Below are 25971 nucleotides of genomic sequence, written 5' to 3'. Positions count from 1 at the left end.
TAAAAATAAATAAAAAATATTTGCTAAGACAGATAAAAACTCATACCTCAATTTTTCAATTTTAATTTGATTACTTGAGAAGTTGACTTGTGAATTTGAATTTTTTACATATTTGCTAACCATTTCTATTTCACCTTTTGCAAAGTGGTCTTATTGCTTATATCGGCAATTTGCATTAAAGGATTAAAAACAATCCTTTATTATAATTTTTATATTTTCTGCAGATTGCTATCTACCCTTTATTTATCAATGTCTAGATGTTTTCTGATATATGGTTTAATTTTTATATAGTTAAGCCTGTCTCTATTTTCTTTTGTGATAACTTCTATTCTTTGAAGCTTAAAAATGTCTCCATTCATTGATCACATAATCACTTACATTTTCTTATGTACTTAAATGTTCTCTTACACTTCCTTCTTGTATCAATTTAGAATTTATTTGAGGATGTAGCATTTTAATTACATTTTGGTGACAATAATTATTAAGTTCACAATGTAATGAAATCTTAAGATAATCACGAAGGTGATTAAGTAGTGTATAAAAATTCTAACAGTTTTTAAAAAGATAAGTATTATGTGATTCCAATTATATTAAGCACCTAGAATAGGCAAATTCATAAAAACAGAAAGTTACCAGGGGATGGGAGGAAGGGTGAAGGGGACCAAGTGGTGAGGAGCTATGGTTGGGTGTGGAGTCTATTTAGGACAATGAACAAGTTCTGGAAATGGACAGTGGTGGTGACTGCACAAATGTGGACACATGTAACAACTCTCACTGTGACACTTAAAAACAGTTACAATGGTTGGTATGGTTTGGTTCTTAAATGGCCCCCAGAAGCCCATATGTCAAAGGTGGCCAGTCTGTAGAGCTATTGGGAGATGGTAGGACATTTCAGACATGGGACCTAGTGGGACAAAGTTAGGTCATTGGAGGCATGTCCTTGGAAGGAGATACTGGGACCCCCAGGTCCTTCTGCTCTCTCTTTGCTTCCTGGTCATTATGAGATAAACAGTCTGACTCCTCTATACACTCACAGCCATGATGTACTAAGCCACCAAAAATCCAAAGTAATGGAGCCAAACAACCATGGACTGAAACCTCTGGAACTGTGAGCCAAAATAAATCTATCCTTCTTTTAAGTTGTTTATCTCAGAAATTTTGTCACAGTAATGGAAATCTGACAAACAATAATGGTAAATTTTGTTACATATATTTTACCATAATAAAAAGTTAGTGTTTAACTTAATCTTAGTATAAGAATTAGATAATTTTAAATGACTGATGAATACCTTTCGTAGGAATGCTAGTCAAAGTGTTCACCACCTGGTGGAGCCTAACCCCGACTAATTATAATTAAAAGAGATGCCAAGTCATCCAAAAAAGATGCCCAACAGATCAAAGACAAAGGCCATGAACAACCAGGAAGGCCACACTGGTACATACCAGCTAAGCTTCTGTCCTACTTCTAGAGATACTTTTATTCATATAACCATTTTTGAGTTCTCTTTTCCTTGCAAATTTTTAAAGCATACCGACAAATACCATTAAATTCTCCTTTTCTTCGGTGAGCCACAGCACAATCAGTTCATGATCAATATCACAACATATTGAGTTGATTCTAAACTTCTCTTCCCAGTAATGATATAGTGATATCATCCAGTGAGTATATCCTGGCTCCACAAACTCATCCCTGATAAATCACGTCTTAGAATAGGCTTGATCAGAGGTTTTCTACACATGGAAAATATCAACTATTAGGCATTGACTTTCCTATTTTCTATGTTGAGAACTACTTTCTTCCCAACTTTCCTCCAAATCCTGGTGGCAAGTGATCACAGGAAAAGTTAGACTACAATAAGCAAATATTTATATTTATACATACTTGGTTCTTAACTTTTGTAGGAATTGAGGCATTATGAGACTAAGGAAAAAGGACTACTTCCTTCAAATCAAAGAACACTTTATAAATGTGTACTGATATTTTAGTAGCTATCTGAAGAGATGTAAGACAATTGCTCATGGACAACTACAGGAAAAGATATCCTATGTATGAAAGGAAAATGAATACTCAAGTCTTAAATGAAAAGATTATAAGCTAAATGGTTTGGTTCTAATAATACTTGGCTCAAAAGAAGGAGGGGCTCTTGACAGGTGAGTCCTAGTAATCTGACTGGCATTTCACTCCCTGGGGCCGCCTGCCTTCAGTGTTTCAGTAACACAAGTGAGGAGAGAATGGTGCCCTTCCTTGCCACAAAGTAAAAGTGCAAAGTTCTCACTTGGTACATCGCAGGCAGTCTGAGATTTGCTTTTCATTTGGGGTTACTTGAGAAAGAAAACATGGGCAGATATCAAGCACAAGAACATCTCCAAAACCTGAGGGCCACAAAGCCCTGAGTTCACCCCAAATACCCTGAGAGAAAGCCTAATTGTTAGTGCTGTGGTCAACACAGCTTCATTGTGGCTTAAATAACAGAGTGAGATAAACTTTCAATGACAGTTTGCTGTTTGGTTATAGAAAAGGGGTGTTTGTCCAAGGGAACATGATTTTTGGTTGTTTTCTTAGACAAGCAACATTGAGAAGAAAAAGAAAATGCTAACATTGGTTAACTTTACAAAACTGAAACAACATAAGAGGATATTTTAGACCCTACTTTCCAGGATCTGAAAGGGGAAAAAATCACCAAGGTAAGACAAAACAATTCACAAATTTCATCGTAGTAAAATATGCATAACATTTGCCATATTAACCATGTTAAGGGTACAGTTCTGTGGCTTGAAATGCATTCACATTCATGCAACCATCATCAGCAGCTCTCTCCAGAACTTTTTCCTCCCCCCAGACTGAAATTCTGTCCCCATTTTCCCACAACCCCCAGCACCACCACTCTACTTGTCTGATTACTTTATGAAATTCATATAAGTAGAATCATATAATACCGTCCTTTCATGACCAGCTTTTTTTTCACTTAGAATAGTCTTCACGTTTCATCCACTTTCCAGCATGTGTTAGATTTTCATTCCTTTTCTGAATAATGTCCCACTGTAAGTATGCACCACATTTTATTTATCCATACATCCACTATCATTGTCTGTTGTGAATCCTGCTGCTATGAACACAGGTGTACAAATATCTATTTTCAAATATCTCTTTCAAAGATAATGGAATGAGACAAACATCATTACCTTATGTACATGTATGATTACACAAATGATGTGACTCTCCATTTTGTAAAACCAGAGAAATGAAAAGTTGTACCACATTTGTGTACCAAGAATCAAAAACTAAAATAAAAATAAATAAAAATTAAAACATATTCACATGAAAAAAAACAAATATCTCTTCAGTTCCTGTTTTAGTTTTGTTTTGGTTTGGTTTGGTTTTTTGGTGGGTTCTGCATCCAGAAGTGGAATTGTGGGATTGGATGGTAATACGAAGTTCATTTGGGGAGGAACCACCTTACCATTTTCCATAGCAACAGCACCGTTTTACATGCCCACAGGCAAATGGACACAGTTCAGTTTTAAAGTATGGATATTTGTGTAAGTGGAACTTACCTGGGTTCTTAAAAGTTTTCATTCATTTTCAAAGCACAAAGGAAAAGTAAAATGTCTCTCCTAAATCAAGCTATTAAAACAACCCCAAGGTGGCAGTATGAAAAACAACATCTTGGATAAACAGAAAGAAGGATGAGAGTTTGCTTGTTCCTGAGCTGGCCTCCCTTCCCACATACTCACCCTTCTTTGCCAGCCACACCTCTGCTCTACAGGGGCTTGAATCTTCCCTCCCAATTCCTATTTCAGTATTTAACACCTTCACTCAGATTCCCATCCTTTAACCTGAAGTTCCCCATGATCAGAAAAACAATCCTCAAGGATAATTTTTATCATGTTATGAATTTGAGAACATGAATTCATTCCATATTCTTTGCCTGTTAAAGAACAGGTCCTTTAACCAACTCCCCTATATGTGACTATTAAATTTTCTAATAATTCTTTGTGTTAAAGTCAGTTTTTCATGACTAGAACAAGATACACTAGATAATCAACTTAATAAAGAAAAAGGTTTATTTTGGCTCATGGTTTCATTGGTTTTGGTCCATGGTTCCTTGGCCTGTTCCTTTGGTCCTTTGATGTGACAATACTTCATGGCAGGAGTGTGTGGTAGAAAAACCCTTTTTACTTCACAGTGGCCATGAAGCCAAGAGAGAGACAGGAAAGGGCTGGCATGTCAGTATCCCCCACAAGTGTGCATCCCCAATGACAGAACTTCCTCTCACTTCTTAAAGTTTACACCACCTCCCAATAGTGCATGGGCTGGGAATCGAGCCTTCAACACATGGGTCTTGAGAGTTACCTATCCAAATAAAAACCCTCTTTAACCTCTCATAACCATAGAAACTGAGTTGTCATCTCATCACCCCCCAGCATAATTACTCAATCCCACTCACAAAACTGAAATGTCAAGAGCCTTCTAACCACATTTTCCTAAAGCACAAATAGACATCCTGTCTTCTACCATCTCCCAAGCTAGTCAAAAAGAAGTGACCATAGAAAAAAATCCTTTGCATTAGCTAAGCTAATTTATTATCTTTTATTTTGGAGAACTAAATAGTTTGGAAAAATACTGGAACTTTGTACCAACACTACCATAGTTTTTTTTTGATGATGATGATGCTGACAATGATGATATAATATATCCCTTACTTTAGTTGTTGTTGTTGTTGTTGTAAAGGGACACAATACCTCCATTTATTTACTTACTTATTTATTTACTTATTTATTTATTTATGTGGTGCTGAGGATTGAACCCAGGGCCTTACATGTGCTAGGTAAATGCTCTACCACTGAGCCACAACCCCAGCCCACCCCTTACTTTTGATGTCTCTAAACTTTACTAAACACTGCCACAATCTCATTTGATTCTCCCCTGAAAGATAAGCAGGACAGGTGTTAAGACTCCCACTGTACAAGAGACCAAGTTGGAGTCAACTTGGCAAAGGAAGTGAAACAAGAACCTCCAGGTATTCTGCCAACCTCACAACTGCTCACCCTTGACTCTGACTCTGTTACTCAAAACAACTCCTACTGACAGCAGTTTACTGAGATTTCTTTTTTCCTTGTAGACACAGGGAGCTTATTTTATCACTGGGAATATCTTTGATATTGATAGCTGGTTTAGTTGGATCCAAATAAAACAGAAAGTGGAGAAACTCAGCGAGGTGCCAGTGGAAGGACATTTAACCTGGGGTTACAGAAGCAGGGTCCCCTCTGCACTAGAGTGGGTTTTCCACCACTCTCAGGGATGTTGCCAGCATCTCCAGAACCCAACTCAGTCTGTGATTTATTCCCACAGGAATTTTGCTGTTGTTACTATTATTTTACGAATCAGCACACGTGGAAGGGTGACCATTTTAAGATAACATAAACATTAAAAATACACGTGAATTGGTCATTAAGTCACCAGATGACGAGTCCTTGTGACACAGGCTAGCAATGCACCACTGCTTTAAGCTTTGGGAAGAGAAAAGAGAGACCTTGGTGCTTGTAGACTAAGAACAAAGCTGACCTTCAAAGTAATGAGACAACCTCAAAAAGGGAATTTAGATTCACTTTGTCCCAGTACAACTTGTATTCTGGATTTAATACAACTTGCACCTCTGAATTTTGTCCAGCCTCTACCCTTATTAAATTGTCAAAGTTTGGAACCATGTCTTATTAAGTGTGCTCACCACCTTTGCACACAACAGAATCTCAAAAGCAACCACAAAAAAAGGTCTGAAAGCTAACTGTGGATTTAAATGTCTTGGATTCTGATCTGGAATCCCCTTCTTTCCCATTGTAGTAAATGACAAATACCCAGAGAAATGCTATGACAGTGCTCTGAATGGATTTTTTCAGAGCTAAGATGTACTTTCTGGGAGATAGGTTGATGCACCTCCATATATAATGAAAGAATTTGGGCTGGGGATATAGCTTAGTTGGTAGAGTGCCTGCCTCGCAAGCACAAGGCCCTGGGTTCAATCCCCAGCACCGCAAAGAATAAAAAAAAGAAAGAATTCCTGGAAAATTCATTTCAAAAATTAATAAGCTTTGAATTGAGAATCCATAACCTGAAAATCTAAAATCAAAATGCTTCAAAATCTGAAACTCTTTGAGCACCAGCAATGTGATGCCACAAATAGAAAATTCCACATTTGATCTCTTGTGATGGGTTATAGTCAAAACTCAGGTGCACTAAAAATATTGTGTAAAATTACTTTCATGTTATATGTATAAGGTATATATGAAACATAAATTAATTTTATGTTTTTTATTATTTCTTTTGTTGTACTCCATGTCATATCATATTTCATTATAGTCTTTTTTGTAATGCACATACTTGTTTACAAAATATACAAAAACTGGAAAACTCAATGATCAGCATATAATGCAATTAAAAGTTAACAAAACACATAAACACGTATTTCATTGAAGAGGATAATCAAAACTATGCATAGGAAAAGATACCCAGCATTATTTGTCATTAAGAGAATTTTACATTAAAGCCCTAATGGGGGGCAGGGGTTGTGGCTCAGTGGTAGAGCGCTCGCCTCGCATACGTGAGGCCCTGGTTTCAATCCTCAGCACCACATAAAAATAAAATAAAGGTATTGTGTCCACCTACAACTAAATATATATAAATATATATTATATATAATATATAAATATATAATAAATAAATAATAAATAATTATATATAATAAATAAATAAAAAACATAATGGGATACCTAAGAAATTGCCAGTATATATATATTATTTTTTATTTGCAAAATAAAAGTGTTAACAAACAGTAAAATAAATCCATTGCTGTGTACCATAAGATAAATGAAAGAATGAACAATTGCAACAAAAGCATTCCAACAATCTTCTCTCTGAGCTTGACAGCAGTACTATTCAAACCATTTTCCAAAATATTACACTATCAAACCTATCATTTACCCAATTTTCCACTGACCTACATGTCAGGTGTTCTTTTTTTCAATAATATCAATAATTAATTTAAATATAAGTGAACTAGATATTGTAATTAAAAGGTATAAATGTTCAATGTGTAAAAAGCAAACCATAACTATATGTTCTCTATATATGTCACACTTTAAAAGCAAAAGAAGGGAAAATTAAGCATGAGAAATCTGAAGTAAGGCTATTAATATTTCAAGAGATAAAGGGGACATTTCATACCATAATAGGGTTACTTCTTCAAGAAAGTATAACAATCCTAAATGTGCATGAACCTAATAAGAAAATTCCAAAATACATGAAGTAAAAAATTAACAAAACTAGAAAGACAAATCCACAGTCATATTTGGTGATTTTAATCCCCCTAACTTTGCTGGAAGGATTAGTGATATAGAAGGTTTAACATTATCAGTCACAGTGACCCATTTGTTATTTATAGAGAACTTTATACACAAACATGACAAGTAGAAAATTAATAAGAATAAGCTATATTCTGTCATAAAATAAGCTTTGAGAAAATTTAAAAATTTGAAATTATACACACTGTGTTTCCTACAAGATTTATTACTAGAATTCAATCACCCTGAGATATATAGAACCCAACCCCCACATCTCAACTACTTCAAAATTAAACAGCATACTTATAAATCTCTCAAAGAAGAAAGCACAAGTAAATAAAAAGTGCTTTGAACTAATTGATAATAAAAGCTTAAAATATCTGAATCTCTGGGACAAAATAGTTCTCAGATAAATACTTATAACAAAGCATTTGTATCAGAAAGAAACTAGATTAACAAACTACTTTCAAATTCCATAGTAGGAATGAAAAAATAAGAGTATGAGCAGAAATATGTGAAATAGAAAAGAAATAATACAACTAAAAGTTGTAAAAAATCTAACATGTCTATCAAGAAAAAATATCAATGAAAAGGGCAATATCGAAACAACCCTACAGATGCTAAAAATTTATCATATTACAATTGTATAATTACAATTATGTAGCTTACATAACTTGGTCTATTTTAGAGGATAGACACCCCGCTTATTTACTCAGTACATATGAGTGATGTTTCTTCCCATCCTTTCACCTTCAGTCTGTGGATGTCTTTTCCTTTGATATGAGTCTCTTGGAGACAGCATATTGTTGGGTCTTGTTTTTTAATCCAATCTCCTAGTCTGTGTCTTTTGATCGATGAGTTTAGGCCATTAATGTTCAAGGTTATTACTGAGATATGATTTGTGTTCTAAGTCATTTTGCTTTACTTCTAGTTTTTAATTTGAATTATTTTGTCCTTTGATTGACTATTCCTTTAGTGTAGCTCCTTCCTTCACTGTTTTTCACTTCTTTTTTTCATTTCATCTTCAAGGAATATTTTATTGAAAATATTCTAAAATGCAGGCTTTCTGGTTTCGAATTCTTTTAATTTTTGTTTATTAGGGAAGGTTTTTATTTCATCTTCAAATCTGAAGCTTAATTTTGTTTGATATAGGATTCTTGATAGGCCTCCATTTTCTTTCAGAGCTTGGTATATGTTATTCCAGGACCTCCCAGCTTTGAAGGTTTGGGATGAGAAATCAGATGAGATGTGAATTGGTTTCTCCCTATATGTAATCTGATATTTTTCTCTTGCGGCTTTTAAAATTTTATCCTTATTCTGTATACTAGGCATACTCATTATAATGTGACTTGATGTGGGTCTGTTTAAATTTTGCATATTTGGGGTCATGTAAGCCTCTTGTATTTGATTTTCCATTTCATTGTTTAGCTTTGGGAAATTTTCTGACATTATTTCATTGAAAAGATCATGCATTCCTTTGGTTTGTATCTCTGTGCCTTCGTCTATCCCAATAAACCTTAAATTTGGTCTTTTCATGTTATCCCATAATTCTTGGAAATTCTGTTCATGGTTTCTTAACATCTCTCCATGGTCAACTTTATTTTCAAGATCATACATTTTGTCTTTATTGCCTGAGGTTCTATCTTTCAAGTGGTCTAGTCTGTTGGTGATACTTTCTACTGAATTTTTAATTCAGTTTATGGTTTCCTTCATTTCAAGGATTTCTGTTTGGTTGTTTTTTTGTTTTTTTTGTTTTTTGTTTTTTGTTTTTTCAGAATTCCTATCTCTTTATTGAAGAGATCTTTTACTACCTGTATTTGCTCTATTACATCATCCTTTACTTTGCAGATCAGTTTTACCACGTACATTCTAAACTCCTTCTCTGACATTTCTTCCACTTTCCTATCAATGGATTCTGTTATTGGAGTATCTTTGGTTTGCTTGGGACAATCTGTTCCCTTGTTTTTTCATGTTGTTTGTATATATACCCATCTATCAGTATGGATCTGAGGCAGTAGAGTTTCTACCTGTGGACTTATGTTTTGATTTGTGTCCTGCTGTAATTTAGAATACCCTGCAAAATCTCATGTATTAAAGGCTTGTTCCCCAGCCCATGGCACAACTGGGATGTGATGGAACCTTTAAGAGGTGGAGACTGATGAGAGATCTTAGGTCACTGGAAGTACGCCCTCAAAGGCAATTGTGGGTCCCTGATCTCTTCCTTTCTTACTTTTATATCCTGGCCACAAAGTTTTACCATGCACTCCCACCATGATGTGCTACCTTGCTACAGTCCCAAAGAGACAGGACCAATTGCTCACAGCCAGAAACCTCTGAAATCAAAAGCCAAAATAAACCTTTCCTGTTTTATCTCAGGTATTTTGTTACAGTACAAGAAAGCTGATTAACACAGAATATTGATAGCAAGAAGTGGATTCTATGTCATTATTATATACCTGAAGTGATGTGATAAAGTCTTTGGAATTAGTTTGCAGGAAGAATTTGGAAATGTTTGGAGAGGCAAGCTATAGAAAGCCTAGAATGCTATGAATGGAGCTTAGTGGGTGATTCTGGTACAGACTCAGAACACCAGAATGCTAACAGAAATACAGAAAGTAAAAGTCATACTGATGAGGTTTAAGATGGAAAAGAGAACTTTATTGGAAATCGGACAGCCTCACTTCCTAGGAGGTAGAAAGTTTGGAGGTACATCCACATATAATTAAAGAATTCCTAGAAAGTTCACTTCAAAATGTAAATGAATAATAAATTACTAGTTGAGAATCTGCCACTTGTGTTACACTATGGGAAAGAATTTGACTGCTTTAAAAAGATCAGGAAACACTTCTCTTGGGTGCCCCAAGCTCTTTTCTCAATGAAAAGACTGAAACAAATTTACCATTTTACACCTTTGAGACTGAGATAGGTAAGGTCTTGGCATTCCTGAGATGCCCTCAAGGCATCTTCCACAGCTGAGGTGGCTTCTGCAGTGCCTTGATGGCTGAACAGTTCAGCCACACTCAGGTACAGCTTGGGCAGGCAGCAGACCTTGGCATTGTCCACATAGTACTGATTTTGCAGGCATCTAGAATGTAAGAGTAACAGGGTCAAGGAGTGTTCTACCAAGAGTTCAAAGAATAGCTGGAGAGGTTAGACAGTGTGTGGCAGACTCAGAGTCCCTGAAAGCAACCCCAGCCCCTGAGAGAGCAATGTGTGGGCCTTTAAGAGTCCACTGAACCAGCAGTGGACACCCCAGGAATATGGGGCATCTGCAGTGGAAAGCCACAGGCAGAACCAGCTGGAGAATATGGCCATGTGGGCTATCATCAGTCAGACCACAGGCATGGGTGGAACTGCCCAAGGCCTGTGGAGATCGAATCCCACTGTAGCGTGTCCTAGATGCTGGAGATGAATCATTAGAGTTTGAGGGTTGCCCACTGGGTTTCAGTCTTGCTTTGGTCGTATCCCTTCTTGCTATATTCCTATTATTCCCTTTTGGAATGGGAATATTTACCCTGGGCCATGTTATACTGCAAGTATACAATTCATTTTTAAAAATTTTTATAAGGCTCACAGATGAGTTTGCCTTGAGTCTCAGAGATTTTGAATTTGGAGATTGTATGTAAGATAGACTTGAACCCTAGCGGGGGGCCAAAGATAAAATGCTAGTTTGAATCTGGAATGACTCCCAAAGGTCCATGTGTTAAAGGCTTAGTTCCCAATTCATGGCACTACTGGAAAGTTGTGTAACCTTTAAGAGACAGGCCTGGTAGGAGGCCTTCAAAGGGCGTTGTGGGAGACTATTCTCTTCCTTTCTCTCTTTCGTAGCCCAGTCATAAAGTAAACAGTTTATCTATGCACTCCCTCCATGATGTGCTTCTTTACCACAGGTCCAAAGAGACAGGGCTGACTACTGACTGAAACCTCCAAAATGATGAACCAAAATAAACCTTTCCTGTTTTTAAGTGGATTGTCTCAATTATTTTATTACAGTAACAAATGACTAACACAGGTTCTATTCCCATGATATCTCATGTTATTTATATATGCAAATATTCTAAAATTCAAAACATCTGAAATCCAAGACTCAAACATTTCGGGTAAGGGATATACAACCTGTGTTTTGTTTTAAGAATAGACACTCCATCTTTAATTTGTTGCATAAACTCAGATTTTAAAATACAGACCCTTCTCTTTTTCCTTCTCCTTCTCCTTCTTCTTCTTTTCATACCTGGGATGAACTCAGGGGCACTTAAGCACTGAGTTTTTTTTATCACTTTTCTTATTTTTTATTTTGAGGCAATGTCTCACTAAGTTGCTAAGGCTGGCCTTAAACTTTTGATCTTCTTGCCTCAGCCTCCAAAATCACTGGGTTTTATAGGCATGCACTACCATGCCTGGCTCTTTCTTATTTCTTTTTTTTTTTTTTTTTTATGGAAAAGTTTTTCTTTGTTTTGTAAAAAATAATGTTTGGCTATGTTTACTTTACTTTTTCAAGGCAATGAAGAACAATACTAAGCATCTAAGTAAAAATTATCCTGCTTTATGAGCTATTATTGTTGAAAATGCTGAAGGCATACCACTCACTGAAAGTAGAATATGTGATTCAATTACAAAACAGAACATGTAAGAGTAAATGCACAACTTGAATAGTCATGAAAAATAGAGATTAAACAAAATATCCTGTTTAAAAATATTAGATTCAAGTCATACAGAAATTTTATGCATAAAAAAATCATACTGTATAATCAGAATGACTCTAATAGTCACTTCTGCAGAACAAATATTAACTTTAGTTAAAAAGTTAAATTTTTTAACTTCTTTTTTCAAAGTAATTTCAAAACTGCACTATTCAAATTCAAATATTTTAACAATTCATTCCAAAGACACATTGTGTAGTTCTCATCACTGAAATCTTTCTGTAGTGTATATAAATAAATCTGCTAACGGAAAAGAGTAACAAAAGTCAATTTAGGAAAGAAAATGGCTCGAGTAAGTGAGAGTCAGTGTGATCTCAAATTATTGTCTTTTTCCCTCCCCATCATTTCTTTTTGTGAAATGCTAAGAGCAACTGCGGGCGGCTTACCTTGATCTACTCTTCCTCTCTGACCTCTACAGGCTGTGATACACTGCAGGCAAGTGCTGATCCCACCCTCTCCACTCACCGGACACGAACTGGGCTACAAGAAGTGGCATTACAAAAGTACCTAGAGTCTACAATGTTTCAGCAACAAAAGAGACCTCTCTAATGATTACTGTGCTGTACTGTCACCTTAATACCAATTAACCATATAAATAAAGTTAAAAAAAAAAAAAATCAAACTACCCATAGACGATCCTTTAAAAGTTGGGAAGATGAGAAGTAAATACAGTCCCAACCATTCAAAGTCTCCCCTCCGCCATTCCGACTTCACGCAATTCATTTTTCCCATAATAATCCTAAGCATAAACATAAGCTTTCCTTTCTATTGCATCAAGAAACAGTGTCATTTATTGGTATCAAAGGTGTTGAAAGCTCTGAGACAAACAGGAAGTGCCAAGTCTACCATTTTTATCCATCAGTCTGGTCTTTGTCATTTTCAGTTCCCACATCCAAAGTGCTAGAAGCTTCTGGAGGAGGAGGCTTAGAGGGGCTGGCCTGCTTCGCTGCTGCTGTGGGGATGGGCAGGGAAGGCACCGCAGCACACAGTGGAGTCCTCTTCAGCTTTATCACTTGGTGGGGTGTAGACTTCTTGTCAGAGAGCAGCACCTTTGCTGGAGGCGGGTGTGGAGTTCCATTTTCAGCATTTCTGGCCCCACGCGAAGCCTGTGAGTGGCCAGATGCCCCAGTGCTCACAGGGTTCACAGAGTGCTGAGCTGCCTTTCCACAGCTGCCACTCTGAGACTGGTTTGCTGGCATCTGAGAGGAGATCTGGACAGCATTGGCTGGAGACACCATGACTGAAGTGGAGTTTTTCACTTTAATTTGGGTGCTTATGGAAGGGCCCAAAAATCTGACTGGCTTAGGACCTGCCTTACAATTCACACCTTCTTCTTCCTCTTCATTGAGCATTATCAGTCACCTCTTTCGAATTGGGGTCTTATGCCGCAGACTTCCAAGTAAAGGCCGCTCTTCCAGAGTCCAACATTCTATCAGTTCATGAGGCACCCACCAGTAGCTAACACCTTTTCCTTCCCAAGCATCAAAGGCATCCATCATTTTCTTCAACTCAGCTACTGAATAATAGCTCCAAATGTACTGAACATTATTTCCCGCCTCCCTTTTAAAAATGCTTTTACTATGAATTCTTCCTCCCAGCTGCTTATCAATAGCATCAGTTCCATCAGTTTTTGTGGCATATACACCAATAATTCTACTCTTACAGCTTGCACCAGATGTGTTAAGATAGTGGAGAACCCAAACTGTTGGCTTATTGTAAACCAAGCCATATGAATCACAGAAGTCTGTTAAAGCCTGATTCATCTGTCTAGAGGAAAACGACCACTGAACAGAGTTCTTAAAACAGCACCAAGACTCACGCCGGACTGTGTAAATACAGCCACCCACATAAATACAGCCACCCACATTCAGTCGAAGAATATCGAGACAGAATTCTTCTGTCTTGTGGCCTGCCATTGCTACCTTGGATACCTAAAGTTTTGCCTCACACTTTCAAACTTCAAAATAATAGCAGTCCAGAACCTCCTAGTTTCAGAGGTCTCCATCCATAGATGGTCAACTCCATTGCTCTGGACCTGAGGTGAGGCTTGATGGGTGTGGAGGAGGAAAGCAGCTCAGGACATGGCCATCTGGAAACAGTCTCTTTCTTATTTCTTATGCAGGAGAGATGAGTATATTTGATTTTCAACACTTTCTTCCCAGATTTTAAAATAAAATAACAGATGAAAGAACATTAAATGTGAACCAGTTACCCAGAGATAATGTAGGCCCAGAGATAACGTAGGCATGTATATGCCTGTATACACTTGACAAAATGCAGGTGAGTGTACAAACACCAAGACTACATACAGTCTAAAGCCAACCCAGGACCCACTGTCTTTTATCAACTGTTATGGTTTGGATGTGAGGTGTCCTCCAAAGGCTCACATGTGAGACAATGCAAGAAGGTTCAGAGGAGAAATGACTGGGTTGTGAAAGTCTTAAACCAATCAGTGATTAATTCCCTCATAGGGATTAACTGGTAATTGAAGTGGTAGGGTGTGACTGCAGGAGGCAGGAATTGGGGACATGGCTTTGGGGTATATATTTGTATTGGGCAAGTGACAACCTCTCTCTCTGCTTTCAGATCACCATATGAGCTGCTTCCTTCTGCCACATTCTTCCTCAACTGGAGCCCCGAGGAATGGTGCTGGACTTCTAAGAACTGAGACTTTTGAAACCATGAGCCCTCAAATAAACTTTTCCTCCTAAAATTGTTCTGGTCAGGTCTTTTAGTCACAGCAGTGACAGCTAACTAAAATATCAACCAACTTACTACAAGGATGAGCCATTTCTAGCAATATGTCTAAAGTGTTTCAGGACCTGGCCTGGAGCTCAACTTACAGAGTATTAAAGTTCATCTTGACATGCTACCACTTGATTTGTTTTGGTGAATGATGCCTCTAGAAGAAATATCCTATGGCATCATTACATCTAGTGACTTTTATCCTGTGTCACTTGTCTCGGTTTTTGGTAAAAAAGAAAACCCAGTGTCTCATCTCCCTTCTCTTCCCCACAAATTATATTTGTTCCTTGCGAGTCTTAGAAGGAAAATCAGAGACATTCCTAAGCAAACTCCTATGCCTGTTGCCTGCTACAGGAGGTCAGAGGATGGGGGTTTAAAAAAAAAAGTGTGCTGAAAGCAAGAATGAATTTAAAAACAGAGAGACAGCTTAATCAAATAACTGGATGACAGCAACCCAGCAAAAACCTTGATCACTCTGTCTGCCCTTCTGACAGCTCACTTGGCAGACTGCCCCGGTGCCATCATGACTTAATTGCACCATGCCGCTAGGCCTCTCTCTGATGGCTCATTTGCTTTGTCCCCTCTGATGCCGGTGAAAAGGCCAAGCTTTCTTCTGATCAGTGCCAAGGTCCTGGAGTCCATCTCCCCGCTGCAGGTGGTTTCTGTGACAGTTCTCCTACCCCTCAGAAGATGTGTCAGGGATTCTGGCAGGATCTCCAACCCCTGCCTGCTCATGGGCCAAACTCTCACATCAATCTTTGCAATCTTGACTCTACCCAGCATGTGAACAGCCACTATGTATGTTTTGTCAAAAAATAAAGAACAGGAAAGAAAATCTACAATGTTCATTCTTAATCTATCTTGTTGAAATCTAAATGAGTCTGGGAAATTTTTTTACTGAAAGAAAAGTTAACGATCTTAACTTGTAATGGATCATAGGCCTAAAAGTTAAAACCCAAACTACAAAACTCTTGGAAGAATATATAGGAGTAAATCTTCATGACCTTGGGTTAGATAATGATGTCTAAGAGAAGACACCAAAAGCATAGCTATAAAAGAAAAACTGATACATTAGACCACATCAAAAATAAAATTTCCATGCTTCAGATGACACCATTCAGAAAGTGAAAAGATAACTTGCTGACCAGGAGAATCTACTGACCAATCATAGGTCTGAAAAGGGATTTACATCCAGAAGATATACGGAACTCTTCTAACTCAAGTAACAATGACATCTGCAAAATAACCAATATAAAAAAGGATAAAGGCTCTGAGTAGACATTTTTCAAAGAAAATATATGAATGGGCAAAAGGCACATGAAAAGATGCTCAACCTCATTAATCATTAGGGAAATGAGAAATTAAAATCAAAACCTTGATGTGATGCGACTGCATCTCCACTAAAATCAAAAGATAGACAATAACAACAGTTGGAGAGGAGGTAGAGAAAGGAATCTTTATTGCTGGTGGGAATGTAAAATGGTGCAGCCACTTTGGAGAACAGTTTGGAAGTTTCTCAAAATGTTAAACACAGAGGAATCATACCAACTTGCAATTCCATTCCTAAGTTTCTACCCATGAGAAATGAAAACATATGTCCACAAAAAGATTCATACACAAAAATGTTCATATAGCAGCATTATCCATGCTAGCCAAAAGCTAGAAATAACCCACATATCCATCAACTGATGAATGGATATACAACGTGGGGCATATCTACACAATGGAATGTTATCTAGCAGTAAAAACAAGTACTGAGAGATGCCACAACATGGCAAATCTTGAACCACTGTACTGAGTGAAAGAAATCAGACACAAGAGACCACATACTATATGATTCCATTTACATGAAATGTTCAGAATAGCAAACTCTATAGAAAGTAATTAGTGGTGAGAATACAGGGGAGTGGAGAGTGAGTGGCAATGAAGTGATAGAAATGATAGAAGTGATAGAAATGTTCTAAAATTATATGGTAATGGTGGCTGCAAAACTGGAAATACACTAAAGCCCATCAAATTGTACACTGAAAGAGGTAAATTTTATAGCACATTAAATTGTATCTCAATAAACCTATTTAAAAAATGATCTCAGATTCTTCAACACCCAATGATTTGTACATACACCATCTGGCCCACAAAATTAGCATCAGCCAGTAAATGGTGGCCAACATGGCCACCTCAGTGTCTCTTCCTTCTTCATCCCTCTTAAAGCTGAAAGCAGAAGGGCCCTACCATAGCAATATACCCAACAGCCTGACCTTTCCCTAAAACCAAGCTTTCCCTTCAAAATCAATCCTAAAAGGAATAAACCAAAGATGAAAATACTTTAAAACCTGTTGCTAGGCTTCCCCATACCTCATGCATGACCAACCCAACTTCACGAACACACACATGCACGCACGCACACACACACACACACAAAGTTTCTTTTAGAATACACTCAGGAGGAGCCACATTTATTTTTACCTAGGATACATATTATAGAATGGAAGAAATACTCATTTTCTTGTGGCTTTTTTAAAACTTTACTACATTTTTCACTTGTGAATTCTCCTGAGCTAATGAAATACAATCTTGAAAATTTACACCATAATGTGATCAAGAGGGGCTGTCAAGAGCCGGGGCGGTAAATTGGCATCCATGCTAATCGATAACCTACTTTCAAATGAAAAGAGTCAGGCCCAATCCATCCTCTCCACCAAGGCTGCCAAGCAACCAAGCAGCCGCCTTCTCAGGGTGAGCGCTAATTGCTACTCTCACAAAGCCAGGGGCAATCTTATCCAGGTGATCCATTAGCTGGAAACTACTATAAAGGAGCAAGAAAAGAGGGAGAAAAAAATCAGGGTAAAGAGGTTAAACAGCACAAAAGTGATTTAAAGGGGGGAAAAAAGAGGGCTTAAATTTGTATGTGAAAGAGATAAAGAGGAGAAATTTTAATGTAGAAAGATCGCTGAGGGCTTTGGCAGATTTCTCTCTGGCACAATAATTGTTGAAGCTCTCCGGCCTCTTGGTGTCTGACAGGGTCTGACACAGGCTGAGATGGGGGACAACAAGGAAGCAGACCGTTTCCCACCCCATCGGGCCCATAGTGGGAATAAGAATTCTATAGTAAGGACTCCAGGAGGAGCCCAAACCTTACACTGGTCATGAACAAATATGTGAATATCTCTGAGGTTTGGCTTCTTTCTGTTTTCCCTCTCTTACCACTTCCATGGTAAGCAGTTATCTGGAGTACATGAGCAGATGCAAACATTTTTAAAAGTGGCTACAAACCCCCTCCTGAAGCACTGGGTCATGTTTAGCAGAGGTCACGGTTTGGGAAATAAAGCTTAGCAATGACAGTAACAAGATATTATACACGTACTGATGCTAAGTTTTAACCAGGTTGTCTCATTTAGCCTTGTTAGTAACCCTGAAAAGGAAGTTGTCTTTCCCATTTTACAGAGGAGGAGGCTAAGGTAAAGAGAGCTGAGTAAACTTCTCTAACCACATCACTGCTGAAGAGTGGAGCCAGGGCTAGAGCCCAGATTCCCTGGACTCCAGGGCCTGTACTCTTAGCCATTCTCTTCTACCACCTCCAACATCTAAGGATGTAAACATATCTCACCCATGGTGAGAGAAACACATAGAGCCCTGTCACACTTAGTGCTATAGCTTGGATCTTGAATGGCCTCCAAAGGCCCATGTACTAAAGGTTTGGTCACCAGCCTGTGGCACTATTGGGTGGTGGCAGAACTTTTAGAAGATGGGGCCTAGTGGCAGGAAGTTAGGTCACTGGGGACATACACTTGAAAGGTTGCTGAGACTTTGATTCCTTCCTGTTTCTCTCTTTGTTTCCCAACTACCATGAGATGGGCAGCTCTGCTCTACCACACATTTCCACCATGATACTCTGTCTTGCTCTAGGCCCAAAAGCAATGGAACCAACCAACCAAGGACTGAAGCCTCTGAAACATGGGCCAAAATACTTTTCCTCCTCTTACATTGATTCTCTCAAGTATTTTGTGACAGTGACCAAAAGCTGATTCACACACTTAGAAACACAAGTGTGGGAGGATCTGACATCCTTGAAAATATTTCCTAGAAAACAGAAGTTCCAGTGAAATTGAGTGATGAAAAAGAAAGATATTCCTTTTAAACCTTCTTGCCTGCCTCCAACTGTGGTCTTGCCTCCTTCCAACTCTCCTCCGTGCTACTGGCAATTATCCTTGAGCTCATATCTGGGCCCCTGTGTAAGAATTCTTTACCAGGATGCAAAGCCCAACACCACCTACCAGCTCCCTACCTTTACCCTAGCCACCTTGGCCTGCATATGCTACTTCCAGGTGCTTCATGCCTCACTGCCTCTGTCTTGCAGCTGCAGGTCTCTGCATGCCCAGGTCCCTCTATCATCAAGCAAACATCTGCTTGTCCTCCCCAGCTCTGGTAAAGAGTGGATCCTGGTCTTTCTGACACCTTGACTACCCAATTCCACCCACCCACTCTTGCACTGACCCCTTTGTCCCACAGACTGGGACTTATTTCATTGCACATTTGTCTCCCTAGCACTTTAGAGACCAAAGTCTGGGCCTTGTTTGTTTTTAAAATCTGTAGACTGTAACACAGAGAGGGCGGTACATATTGGGAGCTTAACAGATGTCTGACAAACAGCATAAGTGAATGAATAGCTCAACAGGGACATTAGGGTCCTTCTCTTTAGCACATTCTCCAGAGTGTTTCAAACACTATTTTGTTGTAAAACACCTTAGAGCAGGGAGGATGGGAAATTACTGCTTATGGGTATGAAGTTTCAGTTTGAGATGATGAGAAGGTTCTGGAGATAGACAGTGGTGCGGTCTGCACAACAATGTGAATGTACTTACTGCCACACAACTGAACACTTAAGAAGAGCCCAGCTGGTGAATTTTATGTGTTTTGTATTCTAACACAATTATAAAAGAAAAAATCAGAATTCAGACCACGGGACTGCTGACTAAAGGATAACCCAAGAATCTAATCATGGAAAGGCCTAAGAGAAAGCTCTTCAAGTCTTGAGGATGGGATCTTGCTATTTTAAAATACAGCCCCAAACCCATGAGAAGGGCTCCAGAGTCACACTCAGATCATTGGTTGTACTTGAAAATTCTGAACTCCTAGCACAGTGATTGATACATAGTACATGTCCCAAGTATTTCCAGAATATGTCTAGAATCACTGGAATAAATAGCTCAAGGTTTAGGAATCATTTTGGTGTAATGGTCTTTTTCCTGTAACAAAGCAGAAATCATGAGATTTGACCTCTGCATGCTACTCTCCTAAGGAATAAAGGATCTCTGCTCAGAAATATCACAATCTCAATGCAAAAGAGAGCTCCACTTGCTGGCACAACCTGACCTGGTCCTTCCTTTACCTTTAGGTTGCTCTCTCCCAAGGGGAAGGCAGTCCCCATCCAACCCTGTATCACCATTTAATGTAACCCCTTAACCATCCTTCTCAACAAAAAGTTGTAATCCCCCTGGAACAAGCATTTCATTTTCTCAGCTAAAAACATGGAACCCAAGGTCATTAAACTTGTGATAGGAAAAACCAGTCTCCAGAGGGTCAGGCAAGCATTTTTCTCCTACTCTCATTTGAAGGGTCATTTTACTAATCAGAAACAGGCCTCAACTGCCATCACCACTATCCATCACCAGACAGCAAGGGGAGAAACACACGCGCGCGCACACACACACACACACATACACACACATACACACACACCAAGACAAGCAAAATCAAAACCAAAAGGGAATGAATCCACCCTTTCATTCCATGTGTAGTGAGGGTAATGACATTTCCATCGAGACTTCATTCAACCAAAGAGCCAAGGATGCCACGAAATCACCTCATTTACAATTCACTCCCAGGCTTGCTCCGCTGAGCCACTTGTCAGTGTGTGCCATTTGTAATGTCACATGAAATGCCCCCCTCAGGTTCTTCATAAATTTGACACTCCACAGTACATCCCTACAAAAAGACCTTGACTAGGGTTAATTGGCAATACTCAATTATTAAGAGATAGTGTTCTCCTAGAAGGAATTCAGAATCAATAAAAACAGAGTTGTATTTAACAAAAATAATAAAGGGAATGGTCATACTCCATATGCTTGAAGAGGTCATGGAAAATACCTGGATAAGGCTATCACAGAGCTCTCTGCAAACCTCTATTCACAAAAGTACCAGAGGATGTTGTCTCATACCAGGTTATATTCAGAAGTAAACATAAACTATAAAAGTAATGGAAATTATTACCTGGAAATCAAAGTCCCCACCCATCACCAACTCACATCCTGTCAGTCAAATTCCTTCTACTGCCATTGAAGGTACCATTTATGGGAGGAGTTGACTCTCAGGTCTCCTACAAGCCCTGATGCTGGGCATGGCAGATGCCAGGGATGCATCTTTCCTGAACTCTTCTGGTCCCCTTCCATGGACTAGGACATTCTATCTCCTAGTAAATTCCAGAATAACCTTCAAAGACTTGATACTACTTGTCCCCATACAAATATGTTTTGAAAAAGAATACCAAAGTCTCACAGGGAACAAATACTGAAATTTCACAGAATACTATTTTACTACCTTTAAATAAAGCAATGCTTCCATGCTTAGGGCTTTTCCCTTTAAACTCTTTAGAATGAAAAAATATTAGAAATGGAACAAACAAAACAGCTTTTTCAGTTAACATCAATACAAAAAAAGAAATTTTACGACTCAGATTTTGATCTCTTATTTTTTTAACCAGGGTTGGATTCAGCAACTTTCTACATCTCACCACAAAACTACATCTCATTTTTAGTACTTTCTTTTCATTTATTTTCTTCAAATCCTGACTTCACAGAATCTCAAAGGATTTTAACCAACAGATACTTGCCTTTGGCTAGCATTTGTGGAGAGTAATGCTTGCTATATCAAAATAAGCAGGCAGCCTATCTCCTGTGTACTTCCCTCTTACACGTTCTCTGTTTGATCCTCTGTGCTCATGTTCCACCTTACCTGAATAACCCAGCATTCACAGACCAGGTGACTCCTGGAGCCTCCCAAAGTGAAGCAGGCTAAACACTGCACCTTGACCCCCCAAAAGAGAGTTTTAACGTTCTAAGAGTCCTGTCTCAGACCCACACTAATTTCTGGTGGAGCCAAACAACTTAATGCTTAATGAAGATTTCATCCTTTATAGCAGAGGAGTAAAAAAAAAAAAAAAAAATACACACATATTCATAATATGCACATAGATGTTTGCTATACTCCAGGAATAGATGATGACATCACTGATATTTATGTATTAACATTTACAAAAGTATCTGCAGAAACTGAAGCACATTCTTGTGGTTTTCCAATACCTACTTCTAAGCTCCATCTAGTGTGTACGTCACCCTATCCTTCTTCCTTTCTCTGCTGGAAACTGGACTGGGGGTTGTAATAGAATATGTAGCCTTTCACCTTTGGGTCAGGATACTGATTCCAGGCCACCTCAGCAGCATCTGAAAGCAGTCACTGTACCATCTAATTGCCTTGCTCAAGACAAAAGCCACTGTTCTAGCTTTTCACCCTGATGGGAAGTCTCAACCAGGAAAAGCAGCAAGGAATGGGTCACGAGCCCCCAAAAAAAACTCCCAATTAGCCTCAGTCCATGAGAATGGTTTGAAGGAGCCCTTTGTAAGAAAAGTTTGAGAGTTTGAGAATCTGGTGCTTTGGTGCTTCATCTACGGGGAGAGGCCTTTGATGTGTGACACTATGGTAAAATTCCCTTTCTTTAACCTGGGAAATGTCAGACACCAATAAAAGACAGGTATTTCAATCCTGTGAAACCCCACAGCTCAGAAGTGCCATTCTCCAGAAAAGAGCTGGCAGGGGTCAAGCCTAAAGGATATCAGGAGTCTCAGGGTCTAACCTCAGCTCACTGATGACATTGATCAAGGGTTAGAGCCCTGAACAGGGACTGACACAAAGGAGATATTGTATAAATAGTTGTTGAATGGAAGAAAAATGTTTTTTGGCCTCTAGATTCATCTCTTTCTTTTGTCTATTAAATGAAAACAGACCACCCCCATATCCAGCTCTCACATTCCTTAAACGGGTCCTCCAAGAAGTGGCAATGGCCCAGTGAAGTAACCTGAGAAAGCAGCTATATAAATATAAGGTGGTATTAACTTATCAGAGCTTTAAAAGGGTCCATTTGGTCCAACTCCAAGAAAAGTCATATGCACAAAGTGTGTTGGCAAATTTGGAAAAGTTACACTGCCATTCAACATACTGCTGTCAAGGACCCAAGAGCTTAATAAATCTTTTTTTTTTTTTTTTTTTGGAGTTTACTGCAAAATGAGCAAAGTAATTATAGCAACATATTAATAACTATTATACAGGAAACCATTTAACGTGCTGCTCTCACAAAGATTTATTTGCAAGTTTAATGTGTTTACTCAGTGACGATAACTGCCCATGTAAACTTTTCAAACTATTAGAGGCACAGATGAGATGGTTGCTTTGCACTGGGACCTACAGAACAGAATAACATGGAGCTGTTGCACATGCTCTTCCACAGCAAATGCAGAAGGGGGAGTGGACAGGGATCTTGGCTAGCCAAGGCCAGCTCTCTTCTCTGAAGGCAAGTGGAAGTAAGAGAAAATAGAGGAAGGGTGGGGGATCCTATTCCTACCTGGCTCCATTTCTGGATTTCCTTCCCCTTTCCCTCCTGAGGGACTGTATGGAGACTCACAGGGCAGAGGACAACAAGTAGAGAAACAAGAAGAGTCACCCAGCAGATAGTGCAAGGACCACCTTCAACCCTGCACCAGATCTCACTGCAGGATCTTGATTCAGGAACCTAACTTTGCCAAGTTTCCTCTGCTGTAAAGCGGGACAGTAACAGTAGGGTGTTCACAAGGCTCCATATGAGATTACTCATAATGTGCTCAGAAGTACCCAGCAGTTAGAGCAACAAATGTTATCACAACTACCCTTCATGTGTCATTACTGCATAATTAGGCAGTCCTTGGGGCCCTCTCTTCCCTTGGAACACCATTTTGTGACACGACTTGTAATGTATTTTGGGGGGCAGGAAAGGTAATTTTACATAACATAAAATATCATGTAACATAAAACTGATCATTTAACTATTTTCCAGTGTACGGTTCCATGGTATGAAGGATTCCCATCATTATACAATCACACACACACACATACACACACACAGCATTTTTCATCTTCTCAAACACTTGGTAACCTCCATTCTACTGGGTTTTGTTTTGTTTTGTTTTGTTTTTGCAGGTGGCGGGGGAAGCATTTACTGGGCATTGGACCCAGGAGTGCCTTACCACTGAGTTCTATCCTCAGACATTTTTAATTTTTTTTTATTTTGAGACAGGGTCTCACTCCAAGTTGCCCTGGGACTTGCAATCCTTCTGCCTCAATCTCCCGAGTCACCAGGATTACAGGTGTGTGCTACCACACCTGGTTCTGTCTATGAATTTGATGACTCATGTACATGAAATCACATTTATCATTCTGTGACTGGCTTACCTCACTTAGTGAATGTCCTCACAGTTCACTCACATGTAGCTTGTGACGGACTGTCCCTTTTTAAGGCTGACTATGCCATTGTACAAACATAGCACATTGTATTTAGTTCTTCATCTGTCAGGAGACCCTTGGGTAGCTCCCAGCTTTTGGCTTTCATGAATAAGGCTGCTATGAACACGGATGCTGTACTGCTTATCTCAACACGTTACATATCATTGTCTGTTCAAACTCGTGCATAAACTTTACAGAGTTATTTCACTTCTTGTGAAGCCCTCCCTCTTGCAACAGTTTATGTCTGTCAATACTGAGTTTCCTGGGGCTCCCACAGACCCTCAAGGCTGTTTCTGGTCTCTGGTTATAAGATTCCTCACTAACTCCTAAGTATCCTTTCAACTCCACTGTCACCTTTCTAGGAAACCATCCCTTCCCATCCATACGCAGCCATGACATCCCTCCAAGGGGTGCTGAAGGAAAGAAGGGGAAATGGCAATGGTCCCTACACTGAAGCTCTGGTGACAGCTCCCTGGCGTGCATGACCCCATTAATGTCTATGGACAAACCATCCTGCCACCTGCCTCCTGCCTCCTTGACACTCTGAACCAAAGGACCTGAAACCAGTCCACAGCCTATCCCCTCTTACCTCCAAGCTCTGAGGGAATCTGAAGGAAGTCTTTATTATTATAGATCCTCCTCCATTTAGGATGTCATCATGTGTTACCATCTCACCAAACAATGGAGATAGTGAAGAACCCATTACAGAAAAAGGGAAAAATTAAGCCAACACAAACACCATCAGGGAGCCAGCATCTGGGTAACCAGACTCCTTCTTGCTACAACAGACTGAATGTTTATGTCCCCACAAATTCATATATCGAAAGCTCCCCCCAGGGTAATGGCATTAGGAGGTGAGGTCTTTACGTTGTTCATGATTAAGTCATGAGGTTGAAGTTCTCATAAAAAGAATTTGTGCCCTCCACAAGAAACCCTGGTGAATTAGCCAGTCTTTTCTACCAGCTGAGGATACAGGGAGAAAGTGCCTCACCTATAAGCCAGAGAGCAGGCCTTCACCAGACCCCAAACCTGAGTATCTTGAACTGGACTGCTAACTACACACAAGGGGTGCAGAGTCAAGGAGGAGACAAACGTGGGCAAAACAGCTGTGTGAATAAATTCCATGAAAACCACCACAGAGAGTCAGAAGCCCAAGGTTTTCTGGGTGACCCTAGGCATGCCTCCTGACCCTCTCCATCATTCTGTTAGCTCCTTCCTGACCACCATAAAGAACCATTATGGAGAATCACTAAAACCTAGGAGTACTCCATTAAAAATAATAATAATAAGGTAAGTCAGCACAAACCACCACCACAAAAAGCCCACAACCCAGCAACTTCCTTCCCCCAAGTGGATGCCTCACACAGGAAGCAGAGAGCCTGATTAGGCATATTAAAACCATGCCTTTGTATTACATTTACCACCCTGGCTGCAAAAAAAAAAAAGAAAAAAAAAATGCTCATAAAGCCATCATGGGCAGACTTGCAGCTGCCACCCGCCTCCTCTGCTCCACTCAGCCCACTGTGACAGCCAGCCGTCTTCTCTGCTGAATGCCCTTTTAATTGCACGTCCCACTTTATTAGCTGCCTTGACCTCCAAT

At 39.2% G+C, this 25971-nt stretch overlaps 1 protein-coding gene and 1 pseudogene across 1 annotated transcript in view; both read right to left on the bottom strand.

Annotated features, from left to right (window-relative positions):
* The window catches only part of Kif26b (kinesin family member 26B), a 500968-nt gene that overhangs the window by 459814 nt on the left and 15183 nt on the right, over positions 1 to 25971 (bottom strand). The gene's annotated exons all lie outside the window — the stretch shown is intronic.
* Positions 12754 to 13954, bottom strand: LOC124961892 (BTB/POZ domain-containing protein KCTD18-like; annotated as a pseudogene).

This window comes from Sciurus carolinensis, chromosome 12, assembly GCF_902686445.1.
Source record: "Sciurus carolinensis chromosome 12, mSciCar1.2, whole genome shotgun sequence".
Taxonomy (NCBI): Eukaryota; Metazoa; Chordata; class Mammalia; order Rodentia; family Sciuridae; genus Sciurus; species Sciurus carolinensis.
Note: the sequence above shows the minus strand (reverse complement) of the source record. Positions and strands in the feature narration are given on the sequence as shown.